Below are 12,392 nucleotides of genomic sequence, written 5' to 3'. Positions count from 1 at the left end.
TCAGTCTGAGATGTTATCTAAACTATGGGACGTGGGCAGATAATTCACATTTCCTTTCTTCTATGTCACTAATCTGTCTGCATGAGAACAAGTTATCTAACCTACTGAAAAAAAACAAATCATGAAGTTCTGCTTTAGAAAGGATCACAGAATTTTTTCAAGGTTAAAGCAAATATCAAAATACATTAGCAAAAAGACAGAAAAAAAAAAGAAAAAAGAATGCATGACAATAAGTCATATTAAAATAGCCAGATGGACTGCTAGTCCTAGGAAGTAAATAAGAGGAGTTAAATCACAGATGCTTATGTGCCTTTTTTATTCTTTTTAGTTCCAGAAAGGTGATTTTACAGGGAATTAATTAAAAGATATCTGCTTGTAGCATCCTCATGGAGAAAAACTGTTCTAGTTTTCTGGAGGTGCCTAAGCAGAGTCAAGGCTATTACCTTCATATTTCAGAGCAGTATGATAACTGCATTAGGATTTTACAGGCTTAGTTAGCCAGTACTAGTTGATTCACTAAGGTGAAAAAAAACCAGAGCAGAAAGTAGTGACACTACAGCTTCTGAGCCTCCACGTCAATGCCAGCTGGAGAAATCTGCACCTGATTTGAGCATCCAGGTTAGCCCAGGAGCTCAGTGCAGTAATACTCCTACAATTGTAAGAGCTGTACTACTTTTGTGTGTGCGAAGTCTGGTGTTCTTCTGAAGATCCATTTTTTTCCCCTTACAATAAGATGAGCTCTCTAATTTTTTTATTGGAAGAGCATTCTGTCTTGGGCAGAACAGTTCGAGAGTCTCAGATAGCCACCAGTACTTTTATGATTTTAACACAGACTTCTAGTGCAAAGGATGTGGACTATCAGTCTTGGTAAAAGTGAAATCCAGACTTTAGCAACTTAAAGGTAAGCAGTGAGAAAGGCACAAGAAAACTACAAAATAGTGACTGTTGCACTTCTAAGGCTAATTTTAGCAGGGCGATCTGCTAAGATTCAGTAATTAATTCATCAGACCTAACTGCAACTAAAGACATCTGTCAAGAAATGATCTTGTTATCATCTGAAAGTTAAATTTTTATCTCACTTACTTGGTCTATGCATAGAGAAAGAAAACACTGTTCTGTTTTCCTGCTGACATGCAAATTTGTGGCCCAGTTGCCTTTTTTTACATCATCTCTACTTCCATCAAGATATCTAGACTGCTTGTACACACTTACAAGATACAGTCAATTAGTGCTTTACTAGGGAAATCACATACATCCCTAGAAATTATGCCCTTTAAAAAAGATAAAATGTAACACATATGCAAAAAAAAATACATAAAAATTAAGACTAAATAGATGGAAGTTCTGAATGATTACTACAACTATCCTGCTATTTACCAGGGACCATTTTTTGTACTATTTTGCAGTCATAATCCATAAACTTATAGGATTTTAGTTGCTGTAGAAGCTTGCAAGAGGTCTTCAAGTAATCTTTGGACAGGTTACATGGTAATTGTATTCTAATTCTGGAAACCTATCATTAGGATCTGGTGATACGGACATCAGCTGCCCAGGATGCTGAAAATATTTAGGTAGGATAATATGGAAATATAAAGAACCTTTTGTGATTACTTTCTACTGACTCCTCTCCACCTACTTTTGCTATAAAAAGGAAGATGACCTATGCCAGAAAATAGCATGACTTGGTGAGTTGTCAAAAAGCGAATGAATAATACAAAAACAAGAAGAAAATTGGACTAGGCTAGAATCAATTTCCAATAAAAACATTTCCTAGGAAGTCTGAGTTTGGAGCTTATTCTTGCATGAAAGTATTTAAACTTTCACTGATACTTACAGTTTTAGACATTCCAATGCTGTATTTTTCCATTAGTAAGCAAACTTTAATTTCTGACATACATATTTCAGCTGGTTGACATAGCAAACAGCAGAAACAAATGCCATTCTGGGAAAACTCTAGTTTGTAATTCTTGGTCTTAAAGACCTGGAAGGAAAAGCTTCAGGTTCCATAAGGCTGCCCTATAGATAAGATTAATATCTGCAATGACAACCTCTGATCAGACATAGCATTGCATCTATTTTAAAAAACCCAATATAGTTTCACATAAAAAAATGGAATGGAGATAATCCACTTGGGCATCAGCAAAAATTATGTTATGACACCATAAAGGAAAGTTTTAGTTATGCTAGAAGAAAGTGGTGGGGATTACTAGAAGAATGATAAGACAGGCAAAAAGAAAAAAAAAAAAGGCTAAGAAGAGGAAAAATTAGATAATCACAAGTAGTCCTGAGAAATGAAGTATCCCACTAGAGTGTTTCTTAAACATATTGTTTAATATATTTGTCAACTTTAGCTTGAAACAAAATCCAAGTATACACATGTTGATAGCAAGCATTAGGATACATGGGGGGATCAAGACGCAGATACAACCTAGAAATAACTGTATGACAATGATTCATTCCCTAGTTACAAGAGAAAGAAGAATAAGATTCCAGACTGAGGAACAACTAAAAATGATACAAGACAACAGTGTGATATGAACGAATGTCAAGTCAAACACAAATCTACAACAGGATAGAAAGAGCACTGAAGCTCTCAAACAGATTTCTATAAGGAGCAATGGGGCAAAATTAGCCCAGATCATCTTAAGACGGAAGGTTATATGTTGCCTAAAATAGGAGGAGATAGAGTTGCTGAAAGATCCCTTTCAGATCCTATATATTCTTGGTTAAAAAGAACAACACACCTTGCCACTATTTCTAGAAATATGATTTAGAAGCACAATAACCTGCATTCAACAACTTCCTATTAAAATTTATTTTCTTGTTCCAGTTATTCATGTTGAGAAGCTATCATTGCAAAACCTTTAAAGCATTCATGAAAAGAGTTTGAATACAGAAATCCAGGTTGTGATAGAAAGTTTTTAACCTGAAGAGACAACAGTCAAACCAGAATGAATATAGGAAAGAAACATGGGCTTTGCCTTTGTAAGGAGACCATAAAGACTGAAGGATTTAGTAAAGCAGAAGGTCATAAAGATAATTATTCTATGCAAAATTCAAAGTAATTTATATAGGCTTACCTGAAAGTCCCTGTAGCAAACCAGTAATGTTTAAACAAATTTTAATATCAGTGTTGAAAATACTGGAGTTTTGCTGGATATATAATTTTTCTGTTGGCAAATCAAACATTGCTCATTATAAAACTACAGAAATTGTGAATGTTGTGTATGGACTTCATAACTTGGACATTTTTCAAGAAATATGCCTAGAAACTGAAATTCAAAAACAAGTAAAAACAAGTTTCAACACTGTCACTTGTGCTCTTAAAGACAGAAAACTAGTAAAAGGGAAAATTCCTTCTCTATGTTTACTGTACTTCAGGATTCTAGTTGTCTTCTGAAGTGCAAATTTCAAGTTTTTCAATTAAGGGGATATTTCAAGTCACTCCATAAGTTTGCATTTGTTTTTATCCAAGAAGAAAAATATAACAAGCTTTATTTAAAGCTTCCTCAGGAAGTTATACTTTTCTTTTTTTTTAATTCTTTGCTAGTTGTTTGAGGGTGGTTTTTAGAGGTCATTGGAATTGAAGGCCTCAATTCAGTGAAGCGTATTACAAATTCCATATTTCTTTAGGGCTATGAATATCTCAATTGAATGCATGAAGGACTCTACATAACATCAATATTAAAATTAGACCTGGGTTTTAAACACATATGAGTCAATATTATAAAGTTTTTTGCCTTAAAATCTGCTCAAAATGCATTTGGTTTTGAATATGGTATTATCAATTAGCAATACATCAAGTATCTAAACATGGACCTAAAGAATTCCCTTTAAATTGTCTGAATCTGTCAGATACTACTTATACAGTTGTTACAAACCTTAACAAAAAATACTCTTTGCGAATAAATTCTTTGGCCATTTCTAAGATTCATCAGAGATATGAGACATAAGATGAAATTTATCCTCCTAGAAAATGTTGCTAATGTCCTAATTTTTTTTGTGAGACCCTTTGTTCTCAATGAGAATGCCAGTGATCCTCTCTAGACCACAAAGATTCATTGGCAAACCTCTATTATTATGTCCATTTTGTCCATAAATGTACTCTTTTATTTCATCTTGTGCTCTCTTTTCAGAACAACTATCCTCTTCTGCAAGAGGAAAACCCTAATAGCACTTTCCTCCAGTGAATTCCAGTAAAAGGGGGCAAGCAATAATAGAAGTATGGATTCACAGGCATTAAAATGAAACCATATGGAAACATGGGCAGAGGATTTGAGCAGGAAACTGTTTAAAAATTAGTTTTTATGTCTTAATGTGGATTGTTAGGAACACTGCAAAAGTTCTGAAAACTCTAAATTCAATGCTGCTACAAATCCAATATTCTGAAAAAGCTAATACAACATTTATGTTATCAGACTAGCTCCTCTTAGAATGACAGCCTGGAAAATACACTTTGTGACCTAAATCTGAACTAACAAAAGACTCTGAAGAAGACTTATTGTATCTGTCATTTTAGTCACAATTTCTGTGATCACTGGCATGTACATGTGTACAAGGAATTTATTACCCTCTTGTAATATTACTACCCTTCACTTCTTATGAAGAAAATAGAAAATGAGAAAGAGGATGGGTCTCCACTATCTCACATGGCAAGTACAAAGAAAGAAATATGAGAACATAGTAGTATTTAGCCTGTTGTTTATGAGATTTGGGGGGGAGGGGGAAATTAACTTAAATCGCAGTATTAGTTTTCTGTCTGTTTTTCCACTGCACCTCAATGGTGTAAAATGGAAAATATATGAGAAAAGTAGCCTAAAAGAAGGGTTTTTTTCAATTACACTTTCAAAATTGACATGAAAAATACACAGAAAACAGGGATCACAAGTATTTTTGATGAAATCTCTCTCATTTAAACTTGTTTCCACTTTCTTCATGGAATGAGATAATTTTTCTGAAATGAATTTTTAAAAAGAAACATTCAAAGAAAGGTAATTGCTAATGTAAGGCTTAGAGGCCAGAAAAAAAATGTGGGAAGAAAGGCAAGGAAAGGAATAATAAATAAATACATAAAATTAGAAAAGGACCCAGATGAGGTAATTTCACAAGCCAGTTAATCTACCGAACACTTAGCTGGTTCACTTTAGATCAGGAAGAGAAAAAGTAATGATCCTACAGCCGTTTTTATGAAAGAGCCTTGCTTTCACAACACAAGGATGAGCTAGATCCTCTTCAATTTAATCAAGGCAAAAGTATGAATGACTTTTCTATTTTTATTGGTTAAAATTAAACTCACCAGGAACAATGAACTGTGGGGCGGAAAAGACTCATTTGTGTAAAAGATTTGTTTCAGATGAAATACGAATTTATTTCTGTGGTTTTTCCTTGTGTTGCAATACAACTATCTTCAGTGAAAACCAAATCTGATATTAAATTAAAACCACAACAATTTAGTCAAGAAAATGTCACAGAAAATGGAATAAAAAGTGACCCCAAATTAAAAAAGGACTACATAAACTATTTTCTATTACAATTATATGCTTAGGGGATTGTTTGAATTTAAATTATTTATTGCAAAATAATAGTTCATTTTCATTTGACAGGCAATTAATGTCACTTTTGCTTTGCCACTTTCCTGTTGGATGTAAGTCATCTGTACCTCAGTATGACAGTAGCCTGTCCTGCAGCTGAGTGGCTGATAGCGGCAAACGTACTAATATGCTAAGCCTTTTAGTGGCAAAATCCCATTCTCACCAGATGTTTAAACAGGCCTACAAAAATTTTATCATTTCACTTTAAGACGCTAGTGTTTGACTAGGTAACACATCAAGCTATACTCTTCAAAACCAAGACCATAACTATTTCTTCTAAGTAGAAATTTTGTGGCATTTGTAGTCCTAATATTATTTAATTAGGTGATGCAAATTAGTGAAATTACTAATTTATAGCACTGTTCAGACTTGTCAAGACAAAATGTGGTATGCAATAGAAATCGCATGACTACCAGAATGATAAACTTGTAATTAACTGTATACACTACTAGCGACAAAACAGAGCTCAGGTCTTTAGAACAAATCTATGCAAGCAGGCAATCTTTTTCAGAACTTCATTTTTTTGTGATTAGTTTTACACAGGGTATAGTATCATAGCAAGCAGAAAAATTATTTGCATCACTGGTGTCACTGTGATTTAAGCAGTCAAAAAGAGTTTACACAAAGCCACTTAGACAAGAAAAGAGAGAAATATTGTCATAAGCAATCAGGTGCCTTAATTCATAAAAATAATAGCACATTTGGTCAAATTGTGGTGGGCAAGGTAAAGCTACCATTGCCAAACAGCTGTATCAAAAAAAAAAAAAATTCCTACAGTACATCACCTGACTGGGGATTATTTTAGGGAGGGTATACTGTTCCTTCTCCAGTGTACTGAGTAAAATCAGCACTTTCTTTAGCATATTCTCTGGAATATTTTTCTGGACATTTTCTAAATATTCTTTCTAGAAAATATTCTGCCAATATATATTTCGCTAACTTACTTCCATGGAAACAGAATCATTAATCCTTAAGGAATTCCACCAACTGCTTTACAGAAATCATATTCTTTTCCTGGCGTCACAATGCTTTTTGCAGAAACTAATTGTATCACCAAAATCAACATTCCTGGTGCAGTTAACATAGTGATGGTCACAATCAAAATTTAAAGTTCTCATTTCTGAACAGACTGATTTTCAATGTTAGGTATGTGACAAATGCATCTACCCTCACACAAGGTATAGATAGCATGCTCAGTCTTTTGACCTGGGGATTTCCATGGCAGGGGGATCCCAAAGCTGCACAGCACTGAATATATAATGCCCTTTCCCAGATGATGTTAGACAGGGGAGCTGGTTGGGATATGGTAGTAGCATGAAAGCCTACACACCAGCATGCTTGGAGCCACATGTGAACTCCTGAGAACAGCACAAAGACAGTTAGCAGTAGTGCTTTTTTCAGTCTGGCCAAGAAAACAGGCGCACAAGAGCAAATCATATACAGATTGCTGCACCCAGAAGAAAAAGAAAGAGCACTCTTTAAAATATCTTGCAAACTTTATGGCACAGCAGCTTGATCCCCAATCTTGTCTGTGGTTCTGAACTGCAGACCTCTGGGGTCCAATCCTTGCTTCAGTTTGTATGGTGTGGAAACAAGCATTTGGCCTTAAAAGTCTTGTCTATAGAAAAGAGAGGTGGGGCTTATTCAAGACTTAGGACAATAGTTTAAAAAATCCCACACGACATCTAACCAGCTTGTGGTTTTCACTACTACAGAGTATTATCAAGCTCATTCAAATGTTGAAAGTACTCTTTTGAGTAGGAGAAACTTTAATGTTCAAGAATATTACTTCAGATAAGAACTTCGGTGTGGAAGACTGAATGTCATCCTTGCCTCCAGTGTCCTCAGAAGCATCTTGTAGTAGAACTATGCTTTCATGCTAACATGAAAGGACCTCAGCCTGATCTAGCATTGCACTGTTAATATATTTCTGTTCTATATTTCAGTTTTCATAAGGCTAAAGCAAATTCTTTTCAAATATATTTTACGGGATTACACTGTTGCTTCATTAACATACATTTTTATTACATACTTTCAATAATTTCCTGCTAATCTCTCTCAAAAAATTAAGAAGCCTCTTCCTTCAATGAAACTGGAGTCATTCAGTATGTACCTGTAGCTGATGCCATTCAAAAAATGGACGGATAAGAGAAGTGATAAAATTTGAAGTGATAAAATTTCTCGTAAAGAGCAGTGGTACTCTGCACACTGCCTCTTATGAAAACTGACTACAGAATGAGTTTATGAATCCAAATGAAATTCAGATCAGTGAGAGAAGAGCTTCAAATTGCACAGAGCAAAGAAAAGAAAATAAAGTCACAAATCACACAAAAAATGTTGGTTTCAAGACAATTCTATACGTTTAAATAAATTAATAATTAACCAAGCAACGTTTCTCGGAATTTATTTTCATAAATTTTTAAATGTGTATGTTTATTTTAACTTACAGATGATTCCTGTTTTATAAGGAATTAGGATTCTTTACCTATAAATGTAAATCTTATAGATATATGGGATATATAGAGTATAAACAGATACAAAACTAGATAGAATACAGAACTACAGTATGCATATAGAGAATACCTATTCCATAGATATAAATAAATCACTACTTTTTAGTGATATATCAAGAAAAATTTCTTAATTTTGAATGAAAGGGAAATAGAGTTCAGAGAACTGGTACTTCTACTGCACTACATCCTATTATATAATATAGTGTTTTCAGCAATATTACAGAATGGTGATTTTAAATTCTTTTATTCCATTTTAACTAGTTTAGGTGTTTGGTTTTTTTATCCTAACTACCATGCATTATTTCACAAAGCTCCTAAAATCTCATCATTTGAATTTAGGATTCAAAAACTACGCAAAATGTCTGTTATAGACTTCTATAATGGTTGGTGACAGAGAAGTCTTTTACTTTTTGCAGCACAAACTGTAAGGCCAAGGACCAGCTGAAGTCTTACTCTGTCAACACTGGAGGGAAACATTTCCTGAAATCTTAATTTTCCAGGAACCTCAGGAAAAGCTAAGAAAGAAGAATGTCTATCATTATCAATCAAGGAGTGTCTGACCTGGACAGCTTAAAGGACTAGAATCTCTAAGAACTGTTGTCCTTTTATTATTCTAAGACTCTTCCACTAAGAACAACCTAGGATCTTTCAAAAATCGTATGAGAAAGCAGATGGCTGTAAAAATTCAAAGACTACAATCTGCTTTACCTCCAGATTTGGTTTGTGTTTTTTTTTTTCCAAAAAAGAGAGAAAGAAGACATAGAAATTACCCTACAGATGTTAATAATTGTCTGGGGTGGGAGTCGGGGAACAGGGAGGCTGGCTTCTAAGTAAACAATGCTAAAAAAGAAAAAGAGGTCCCTGCTGATGTACAACAATAAAAGCAGTTTTCTCAGCAGTGTCAGCTTAGCAAGCCTGAGGGTCTGTATTTTAAATCCCAGTGGCCTGACGTCACTCACCCTGATGGTGTATGTGGAGGAAGCTCTCTCTCCACAGTGACCGACCTGAAAAGTGTTTTCAAAGCCCAGTGGGCTAATGTCACTCACACCAACGGTAGACGGTGGGATCTCTCAGGGTGGCAGCCTGGGGGAAGTGAGCTGCAACACCAGCAGCCGACCATCACTCACTCTGATGGCAGGGGGTCAGCTGGGATTCTTTGGTGGCCTCCCGGGCAATAGTTAAAAAGAAGATTTTGGTTCACATGTCAATGTCTAACTTGAAAGCAGTGAGTATAAAAAGTGATTTTTTTTTTTTAAATTGTGTTTCACCAGTGGCAGTAATGCAGCCAGGAAGGGGAGTTTCCCTGTGAGGGCGTTTGATTGCATGTGAAGCTTACAATGGGGCTGACTATGCCTGGTTTTAATTTTTTTCTCCTGTATGAGCTGAGATATTTTCTTCCCCCGTACCAAAGGGGGGGCGAGGGGTGGAAATTAAATCCAGACAGCTCCAACTGCACTTTACATCTCATACGCAATCAAACAGACTTTGAGAATACCTTCAGCTACCTTACCAACCTGCCTGCCATTTAGAGAATGTAAATAAATACTAAAATCCCAAAACATTATGTTCTTATGCTAACTCATCTTTTAATGCAGAAACTTACATTTGAGGAAAATTCTGTGATTAAATTTACCCTGACTCCTAAAGCATGGTAAGGTTTGCAAAGGACTACATAGGTCTCTGTTCCACTGCAAATACTAAAAAAAAAAACCTGCAAGCATAAGTGCAGCTGATATTTCATCATTAAAATAAATTATTTTAAACAGAATGAAGCCAAAAGAATCACTACTTACAGAGGAAGCCCTTTACAAAGATAAACTTTTCAAAATAAAATTTTCAAACCCAAACACAGTATTTTAAAAACTAAATTTCCGTCATATGAGAGTTATTTAATGTGAATTACTTAGTGTATGCAAAGTTGTCATGCTCGAATGTCCGAACAGTCAGAACCTGAGAGATATTCAACGCTGAAATTATAGTTTCTGTATGTAAAATCAATGTAACCAACAAGCAAAATGGAACTGGGAATACATACAGCTATAGCCAGTATAATCAACTCTCTTGTATGTTGTATCCCTTTTCTACCAGTTCTTCACCGCATTAGACTGTTGAGATCATTGAGAGTGATGCTATTGTTTCCTACATAGTTCCTCTATGCCACCCAGAAGAAAACAAACTAATTCAAAGCAACAATACATTAAGGAATAGCTCTCAAGTTCTGCTTTTCATTGTTAACTGTAGTTCATTTGAGACTATGAATTTATTTGTACCAGAACTGATTTGCTTGGGCATGGAGTAAAGCTATGCAACTTCAGTCCTGCAGGAAAAAAGTAAAAGGTTAAATTTTCTTCTCTAATTCTCACATATCTGAAGAAAGACTATGATTCTAACTCTGCATAGTTAAGCTAATAAATTTTCTCATAGAGTGAGACAATAGGAACTGTGAGCATACTGTACAGCACAATAAGTGTTGGCACATGAACTATTTCAGTCTTGAGGGACAGTGTTTCACAGTATATCAGTGACAGAAGATCAGCTTGCAGCCAGAATTATGAATGAAAAGTTTAAGCCTTTGTGAAAGTATTGACTTGGAATGATACTTCTGCAGTCACCCCAAAAATTGATGCATTGAATTATTTTGGGGAATATGGCATTTAACACTTCATTTTCTAAAACTGCTGTGCACACAAATTCATTAGTTTAACCTAAGACATGATGATTAAAAAAGGTGTTGTATTATATGGGTGAATACATTTACACAAATTTAAGCCAATCAGATAAAACAGTATACATTCGGCCTATGCAGGAGTATTTTACAGGTCTTCTTATTAACTCCTGGAAGTAGTGGGAGACAGAAAAATTCATGTCTCTCCCTTTCTCAGGCACCAGACTGCAAGGGACTGTTGGTGCATATTAATTTCACGGTAAACTGTGTGCTTGGAATTGTCACAAATGCTGTCCCTGGAGAGCTATGGTTATTTGCCTCGTAATAGTCTCTCATGATTTTGTGACTACTATACAATAATACTTCAACAACAAATGCTACGGTTACTTTTAAATTAGTAAACAAACACCATAAGGATCCTTTTGTATATCCCTGATGCAGCTCAGTTTACGTGGCACCGCGCACATCCGTGGAGCTAAAGTCTTTCTCCTCTTCTTCCCTACTCCAAAAAAAACAACCTAAAACCCAGAATGGCCTCATCCACACGGCTTATTAGGAACAGTCCCAGGCTCACGCTTGTTCCCAGACTGTGCTCAGACATTGTTCGGGATGGTGCTAATTGGTCAGGGTCAAAGCGGTTCCAGGGACTGTGCTAGCAATTAGCAGCACATTCACTTGCACATACTCGAGCCCATAAGCTGTGATCTAGCACAGGACCATCCCGTCTCTGCTGCCAAAGGCAGCTCCTGAATTTGGCACCCTCCTTTAACACATTCAGTTAATAAGGTGGCATCCTCAAATTCCAGCTGCCGTGGGCTACCTCTATGCTTCCCCCACCCAGAGAAGAGGTAGCAGGGAGAGTAGAAGTTCAAAGAACCGGATCATGTGAAATATAGGAGCCTTCACGTGCTGCCCAAACCACTGACACCATCTCTGACAATGGAAGACAGACAGAAAGCTGGATCTACCCAAAAGATCTTCAACTGAGCTACGATAACCTGCCAGCTGATACAAAGCAGAAAGACACAGACAATTTACCTCTGTTTACAATGGAGCCCTCAAGGGCAATGAGCTTCACTAAGCAACTGGTGCCTTTGAACAGCTATAAACTGTTCCTCTGCTTCCAGAAATTTCTCCTTGCTAAAGCACCACAAAAGAGAAAAGTTTGGATTAGATTAGTAAATCTGAGTTGGTGTGAATACTGTCATCAGTCACCTATTGGACAAAGGCTTTAGACAAGAGAGAAAAAATAATGGATTTTGTGAGATGCAGATATTCTCACTATGTCTTATCTGCATGTGACTGAAGTTCTAGTGTCAGATAACATGCATCTGATAACCGATACAGCTCAAAAAAAAAATCACAGAAAACTTTGGGAAACAGTTTTTCAACTGTTTCTCTCAAACTCCCTGGAGAAAAACTGGTAAGTTCAAAAGTTTGGAGCATTTGCCACCTGCACTTAACAAAAGACACCCCAATCCCATATAAGCCATTTCAATTCATCATTGCTACAAGATTACTCCTGTTGTCTGTCTTACTACAGCTGTCTTTGAACATATTCACTAATGATTGAAAAATTAATGTTAAATGGTCCTGTCTGTAAAACCCACCAAATTTGTAAAT

Source organism: Manacus candei, unplaced genomic scaffold (assembly GCF_025592945.1).
Source record: "Manacus candei isolate 608988 ecotype Guabito, Panama unplaced genomic scaffold, ASM2559294v1 h1tg000061l, whole genome shotgun sequence".
NCBI lineage: Eukaryota > Metazoa > Chordata > Aves > Passeriformes > Pipridae > Manacus > Manacus candei.
The sequence above is the reverse complement of the archived record's forward strand: the minus strand, read 5'-3'. Positions refer to the sequence as shown.